Genomic DNA, 8,823 nt, shown 5'->3' on the forward strand with positions numbered 1-8,823 from the left:
GATTCCTAGCCCCTGACCTGCTCTTGTAGCCACAGTACTTGTATGGCTAGTCCAGTTCAGTTTCTGGTCAATGGTAACCCCCAGGATGTTGGTAATACCATTGAATGTCAAGGGACGATGGTTAGATTCTCTCAATGGAGATGGTCAATTGCCTTGCACTTGCGTGGCAAGAATGTTACTTGCCAATTGTTAACCCAAGCTTGGATATTGTCCAGGTTTTGTTGCATTTAAGACATGGACTGCTTTAGTATCTGAGGAGTCACGAATGGTGTTGAACATTGCGAATATCAGCGAACATCCCCACTTCTGAACTTATGATGAAAGGATAAAGAGGCTGATGATGGTTGGCCAAAACAAAAACAGAATTACCTGGAAAAACTCAGCAGGTCTGGCAGCATCGGCGGAGAAGAAAAGAGTTGACGTTTCGAGTCCTCATGACCCTTCGACAGAACTTGAGTTCGAGTCCAGGAAAGAGCTGAAATATAAGCTGGTTTAAGGTGTGTGTGTGGGGGGGCGGAGAGACAGAGAGGTGGAGGGGGGGGGGAGGGTGTGGTTGTAGGGACAAACAAGCAGTGATAGAAGCAGATCATCAAAAGATGTCAACGACAATAGAACACATAGGTGTTAAAGTTAAAGTTGGTGATATTATCTAAACGAATGTGCTAATTAAGAATGGATGGTAGGGCACTCAAGGTATAGCTCTAGTGGGGTTTTTTTTATAATGGAAATAGGTGGGAAAAGGAAAATCTTTATAATTTATTGGAAAAAAAAGGAAGGGGGAAACAGAAAGGGGGTGGGGATGGGGGAGGGAGCTCACGACCTAAAGCTGTTGAATTCAATATTCAGTCCGGAAGGCTGTAAAGTCCCTAGTCGGAAGATGAGGTGTTGTTCCTCCAGTTTGCGTTGGGCTTCACTGGAACAATGCAGCAAGCCAAGGACAGACATGTGGGCAAGAGAGCAGGGTGGAGTGTTAAAATGGCAAGTGACAGGGAGGTTTGGGTCATTCTTGCGGACAGACCGCAGGTGTTCTGCAAAGCGGTCGCCCAGTTTACGTTTGGTCTCTCCAATGTAGAGGAGACCACATTGGGAGCAACGAATGCAGTAGACTAAGTTGGGGGAAATGCAAGTGAAATGCTGCTTCACTTGAAAGGAGTGTTTGGGTCCTTGGACGGTGAGGAGAGAGGAAGTGAAGGGGCAGGTGTTGCATCTTTTGCGTGGGCATGGGGTTGTGCCATAGGAGGGGGGTTGAGGAGTAGGGAGTGATGGAGGAGTGGACCAGGGTGTCCCGGAGGGAGCGATCCCTATGGAATGCCGATAAGGGGGGTGAAGGGAAGATGTGTTTGGTGGTGGCATCATGCTGGAGTTGGTGGAAATGGCGGAGGATGATCCTTTGAATGCGGAGGCTGGTGGGGTGATAAGTGAGGACAAGGGGGACCCTATCATGTTTCTGGGAGGGAGGAGAAGGCGTGAGGGCGGATGCGCGGGAGATGGGCCGGACACGGTTGAGGGCCCTGTCAACGACTGTGGGTGGAAAACCTCGGTTAAGGAAGAAGGAGGACATGTCAGAGGAACTGTTTTTGAAGGTAGCATCATTGGAACAGATGTGACGGAGGCGAAGGAACTGAGAGAATGGGATGGAGTCCTTACAGGAAGCGGGGTGTGAGGAGCTGTAGTCGAGATAGCTGTGGGAGTCGGTGGGTTTGTAATGGATATTGGTGGACAGTCTATCACCAGAGATTGAGACAGAGAGGTCAAGGAAGGGAAGGGAAGTGTCAGAGATGGACCACGTGAAAATGATGGAGGGGTGGAGATTGGAAGCAAAATTAATAAATTTTTCCAAGTCCTGACGAGAGCATGAAGCGGCACCGAAGTAATCATCGATGTACCGGAGAAAGAGTTGTGGAAGGCGGCCGGAGTAGGACTGGAACAAGGAATGTTCCACATACCCCATAAAGAAACAGGCATAGCTGGGGCCCATGCGGGTACCCATAGCCACACCTTTTATTTGGAGGAAGTGAGAGGAGTTGAAGGAGAAATTGTTCAGCGTGAGAACAAGTTCAGCCAGACGGAGGAGAGTAGCGGTGGATGGGGATTGTCAGGCCTCTGTTCGAGGAAGAAGCTAAGGGCCCTCAGACCATCCTGGTGGGGGATGGAGGTGTAGAAGAATTGGACGTCCATGGTGAAGAGGAAGTTTTTGGCGCCAGGGAAGTGGAAATTGTTGATGTGACGTAAGGTGTCAGAGGAATCACGGATGTAGGTGGGAAGGGACTGGACAAGGGGAGAGAGAAGGGAGTCAAGATAACGAGAAATGAGTTCTGTGGGGCAGGAGCAAGCTGAGTCGATCGGTCTACCAGGGCAGTTCTGTTTGTGGATTTTGGGTAGGAGATAGAAGCCGGCTGTCCGAGGTTGGGCGACTATCAGGTTGGAAGCTGTGGGAGGGAGATCCCCAGAGGAGATGAGGTCAGTGACAGTCCTGGAAACAGTGGCTTGATGTTCAGTGGTGGGGTCATGGTCCAGGGAGAGGTAGGAGGAAGTGTCTGCGAGTTGACGCTCAGCCTCCGCGAGGTAGAGGTCAGTGCGCCAGACAACAACAGCACCACCCTTGTCAGCGGGTTTGATGACAATGTCAGGGTTGGACCTGAGAGAATGGAGTGCAGTAAGTTCAGAGAGAGACAGGTTAGAATGGGTGAGAGGAGCAGAGAAATTGAGACGACTAATGTTGCGCCGACAGTTCTCAATGAAAAGATCGAGAGAAGGTAAGAATCCAGAGGGAGGGGTCCAGGTGGAGGGAGAATATTGGAGTTGGGTAAAAGGATCCGTTGAACTGGGAGAGGACTCCTGCCCAAAGAAGTGAGCCCGGAGACGAAAACGGCGGAAGAAGAGTTCAGTATCATGCCAAGCCCGAAATTCATTGAGGTGAGAGCGTAAGGGTATGAAACTAAGTCCTTTGCTGAGCACTGAACGTTCAACATCGGAGAGGGGAAGGTCAGGGGGTATAGTGAATACACGGCTGGGGTTGGGACTGGAAGAAAGGGTGGGGACGGAGGGACAGGCAGGGGTGGAGGGTCCTAGATGGGTGTTGGTGTCGATGAGTTGTTGGAGCTTGCGTTCGTTAGCACTTGAGAGAAAGAGAAAAAGTTTCTTGTTGAGGCGTCGGATGAGCCGAAGGATAAAATGAAACTGGGGGCACGTGCAGCTTTGAAAAAGGGTACGGCGGTGCTGCTGGAGGGAGAGGTTGAGTGTGTTCATATGGCGGCGCATGGCACTGAGAGTGGATTTCAGAATGTGACGGGAACAGCAGTCCGAGAAACGTTTTATGTCCCGGAGATACCTGTAATCCTGGGTGGGTTCGAAACATGAGGGGTGGAATTTCAATTGAAATCCACGTGGGGTAAGTCGGAGACGGAGACAGTCACTGAGAAAGGAGATATGGCTGTGAAAGCGGGTTTTAGTAAACACCTTGTCAAACACTAGGAGGGAAATGGAAAGCAATGAAGGTGAACAAGGCAACAGAGAGATACGGAAATCTTGTCGCAGAGAGGAACAGAACTTCTTCAAGGAGGTAAGCATTTCTTGAAGAGCAGTGGCTGTCAATTAAACACAGAGATAAAAACAAAAAAACTGCGGATGCTGGAAATCCAAAACAAAAACAGAATTACCTGGAAAAACTCAGCAGGTCTGGCAGCATCGGCGGAGAAGAAAAGAGTTGACGTTTCGAGTCCTCATGACCCTTCGACAGAGTCGTCCAAACTCGGACGGCCCGCTTCTATCTCTTACCCAAAATCCACAAACAGAACTGCCCCGGTAGACCGATCGTCTCAGCTTGCTCCTGCCCCACAGAACTCATTTCTCGTTATCTTGACTCCCTTCTCTCTCCCCTTGTCCAGTCCCTTCCCACCTACATCCGTGATTCCTCTGACACCTTACGTCACATCAACAATTTCCAGTTCCCTGGCCCCTACCGCTTCCTCTTCACCATGGACGTCCAATCCCTCTGCACCTCCATCCCCCACCAGGATGGTCTGAGGGCCCTTAGATTCTTCCTCGAACAGAGGCCTGAACAATCCCCATCCACCACTACTCTCCTCCGTCTGGCTGAACTTGTTCTCACGCTGAACAATTTCTCCTTCAACTCCTCTCACTTCCTCCAAATAAAAGGTGTGGCTATGGGTACCCGCATGGGCCCCAGCTATGCCTGTCTCTTTATGGGGTATGTGGAACATTCCTTGTTGCAGTCCTACTCCGGCCCCCTTCCACAACTCTTTCTCCGGTACATCGATGATTACTTCGGTGCCGCTTCATGCTCTTGTCAGGACTTGGAAAAATTTATTAATTTTGCTTCCAATCTCCACCCCTCCATCATTTTCACGTGGTCCATCTCTGACACTTCCCTTCCTTGACCTCTCTGTCTCAATCTCTGGTGATAGACTGTCCACCAATATCCATTACAAACCCACCGACTCCCACAGCTATCTCGACTACAGCTCCTCACACCCCGCTTCCTGTAAGGACTCCATCCCATTCTCTCAGTTCCTTCGCCTCCGTCGCATCTGTTCCGATGATGCAACATTCAAAAACAGTTCCTCTGACATGTCCTCCTTCTTCCTTAACCGAAGTTTTCCACCCACGGTCGTTGACAGGGCCCTCAACCGTGTCCGGCCCATCTCCCGCGCATCCGCCCTCACGCCTTCTCCTCCCTCCCAGAAACATGATAGGGTCCCCCTTGTCCTCACTTATCACCCCACCAGCCTCCGCATTCAAAGGATCATCCTCCGCCATTTCCGCCAACTCCAGCATGATGCCACCACCAAACGCATCTTCCCTTCACCCCCCTTATCGGCATTCCATAGGGATCGCTCCCTCCGGGACACCCTGGTCCACTCCTCCATCACCCCCTACTCCTCAACCCCCTCCTATGGCACAACCCCATGCCCACGCAAAAAATGCAACACCTGCCCCTTCACTTCCTCTCTCCTCACCGTCCAAGGACCCAAACACTCCTTTCAAGTGAAGCAGCATTTCACTTGCATTTCCCCCAACTTAGTCTACTGCATTCGTTGCTCCCAATGTGGTCTCCTCTACATTGGAGAGACCAAACGTAAACTGGGCGACCGCTTTGCAGAACACCTGCGGTCTGTCCGCAAGAATGACCCAAACCTCCCTGTCGCTTGCCATTTTAACACTCCACCCTGCTCTCTTGCCCACATGTCTGTCCTTGGCTTGCTGCATTGTTCCAGTGAAGCCCAACGCAAACTGGAGGAACAACACTTCATCTTCCGACTAGGGACTTTACAGCCTTCTGGACTGAATATTGAATTCAACAGCTTTAGGTCGTGAGCTCCCTCCCCCATCCCCACCCCCTTTCTGTTTCCCCCTTCCTTTTTTTTCCAATAAATTATAAAGATTTTCCTTTTCCCACCTATTTCCATTATAAGAAAAACCCCACTAGAGCTATACCTTGAGTGCCCTACCATCCATTCTTAATTAGCACATTCGTTTAGATAATATCACCAACTTTAACTTTAACACCTATGTGTTCTATTGTACTACTGTCGTTGACATCTTTTGATGATCTGCTATCACTGCTTGTTTGTCCCTACAACCACACCACCCCCCTCCACCTCTCTGTCTCTCCGCCCCCCCACACACACACCTTAAACCAGCTTATATTTCAGCTCTTTCCTGGACTCGAACTCAAGTTCTGTCGAAGGGTCATGAGGACTCGAAACGTCAACTCTTTTCTTCTCCGCCGATGCTGCCAGACCTGCTGAGTTTTTCCAGGTAATTCTGTTTTTGTTTTGGATTTCCAGCATCCGCAGTTTTCTTGTTTTTATCTGATGATGGTTGGGCCTAGGACACTACCCTGAGGAATTCCTGCAACAATGTCCTGAAACTGAGATGATTGCCCTCCAACAACCACAACCATCTTCCTTTGTGCTAAGTATGACTCCAACCAGTGGAGAGTTTTACCCCTGATTCCCATTGAATCCAATTTTGCTAGGGCTCCTTAGTGCCACACTTGGTCAAATGCTGCCTTGATGTCAAGAGCAGTCACTCTCATAAGTGCTTAACATACATAATAATAAGCGATAGTGTTAACTTGTATTTGCTTTGTTTAATTTGATCAATATGCAATAAAGTTTTATTTTTAAAAAGAGTGAAATCTTGTGTAGTTCCATTGTTAAAACAAAGTGTTTGGGTTTCTATTTAAATGTTAACGGTCCCTCACTGGCTTGTGACACCTCTAACAGACTAATGAATAAGGTCAGGGGACAAGTTTCAGAATGGATTCCTAGCTGGTTTCAAGCCATAAAGCGGGGTGTAGAAGAAAAAGGTAGCTATTCACAATGGTGGAGGGTGGGTAGTGGCATCCCTCAAGTATTGGGACCACTGCTGTTCACAATTTGCATTCATGATTTGGACTTTGGAATCAAAAGCACAATTTCTAAATTTGTGGAGGACCTCACCAAATTGAGGGGAGATAGTTAACACGGCAGAAGACTACAACAAATTACAGCGGACATGAGCAAACTTGGAGAATGGGCAAATTAAGTTCATCACAGATAAATGAGAGTTCATACATTTTGGTAGGAGGAATAGGGTCGTCGCATTACTTGGACGGTGACAGTCTGGATGGGGAAGAACAACAAAGGAATCTCGGACTACAGATATACCAATCACAAAGTTGTGCCACAGGTTAGTAAGACCATGAAAAAGCAAATCAAGCACTCGGGTTTACTTCTAAAGGAATAGAATTGCAAAGTAGGGAAGTTACACTAAACCTGTACTGAACCTTAGATAGGATAAACTGGAGCAGTGCATGCAGGTTCTGGTTACCATATAAAAATTTTGAGACACTGGAAAGGGTGCAAAGAAAATTTACATGGATGATACCAGAATCCATGGCTACGTATGCATAATAAAAAGATGGGTTTCTCTCCTCTTGGGGTGGGGGCGGGAGGAAAGAAGGATGTAGGATGACCTAACAGAGGTCTTTTAAATTATGAAAGGTTTTGATAGAGTGGGTATGGAGAGAATGTTTCTACTTGGGAACAGCGTAACTGGAGACCATCAATGGAAGATAGTCACTAAGAAATCCAATGCAGAACTCAGAAGAAACTTCTTTATCCAAAAAGTGGTGAGAATAGGAACTTTCTACCACAAGGAGTGGTTGAAGCGAATAGTATAGATGTATACAAGGGGAGGTTAGAAAAGTATGAGGGAGAAGGGAAAAGAAGATTTTAGCTGATAAGATTTAAATGAAGAAGGGTGGGAGGGACTCAAGTGGAGCATAAATGCTGTCATGGACTATATAGGCCAAATGGCCTGTTTTATGTCACATATCCTATGTAATCTCAGTTCTGGCATGGTACTCAGAGTATCACTGGACAGTGAACTTGCATGGGTTTAATCGGTTTATGAAAGTTTTCCACAGGTATTTTAATAAAGTTGCATTCATATGTATTTATACTGCATCTACCTGTATTCCATGATTCCACAGAATCACTCTTTGGAACAAAGAATCATAAATTCAAATAACAAATTGCATTTATCTAGCACCTTTAAGATCGAAAACCATACCAAGGTGCTTCACAGGAGTGTTATCAATCAAGATTTGACAATGAGCCACATAAGAAGATATCAGAGAAAGTGACCAAAAGTTTGATCAAGGAGGTCAGTTTTGAGGAGCACCTTAAAGGAGGGAAGAGAGATGGAGAGATTATGGGGAGGAAATTCCAGAGTTTGGGGCTTTGGCAGCTGAAAGAAGGCCACTGATGATTGAGTGATTAAAATTGGGGATGCTCGTATGAAAAATGAGTTTTTACATATTTTTCCTTGCACTATGAATTTTAGGTACTGTACTTTATAAATGTGTGGTTTTTTGGCAAGCAAAGAGTTAAATGCTGGGTTGTGTTCTGATGGGAGATTGTTGTTTGCATTGATTGAGTTAAGCATAAATAAAGGATGGCACACGATGATTGGGAATCACGAGTGTGAACTAGAAATTTATAGAGAAAGGATCAGAAGTTAGAACAATGCATAATGATTAAATGGAAATTAGAATGGTTTAAAATAATTGAGTCTGTCTGTGGAATGTACAGTTTAGCAATGAGACCAGAAAAGGCTGATTTGAAATGACTAGGCTGTTTGCATATTTTGATTGTATTGCTAAACTCTGATTGTAATTGTGTTACTGAAGAACAATTGAGACTCCAAATCGTCTGCATGCCTTACACTTCAATAATTGTAGTTCAGGATGTAGTTATTGATTGTGTATCAACGGTCTATTGATATAGCTGTGAATGGTGTATCAATTATGTTGATTATGTTATGAATGGTGCAAGTTTTGCTTTTACTAAATATGGTGAGAGAAATAAAAACAAAATACTGGAAAAACTCAGCAGGTCTGGCAGCGTCTGTGGAGAGAGAAACAGTGTTAACGTTTCAGGTTCGTATGACTCAGAGCTGAAGAAAGGTAGAAATGTGATGGATTGTATACTGTTGAAGGTGGTGGGGGAGGGATGGATGGGGGCAGTGTGGAGCAGGTGGTGCAAAATTTCAACATTTTGTCTTTATTTCAGATTTCCAGCATCTGCAGTATTTTCCTTGTTTTATTATGAAGGGAGAAATGCTGGATACAAGAGATAGAGAAAGATAAAAAGGACTCTCCAAAGAGTCCACTACACAGTTGTACAGGTTCACAGGAGAAGAAAAGAAACAGAAGAAAGTCAGACTACAACAGAACTAACACTGACCTGTGTCCAAGCTACTTCAGAGAGTAAAGGTCATGCGTGACTCGTAAACTATCACTCGGCTGTTAAG

Source organism: Carcharodon carcharias, chromosome 18, assembly GCF_017639515.1.
Source record: "Carcharodon carcharias isolate sCarCar2 chromosome 18, sCarCar2.pri, whole genome shotgun sequence".
Classification (NCBI taxonomy): domain Eukaryota; kingdom Metazoa; phylum Chordata; class Chondrichthyes; order Lamniformes; family Lamnidae; genus Carcharodon; species Carcharodon carcharias.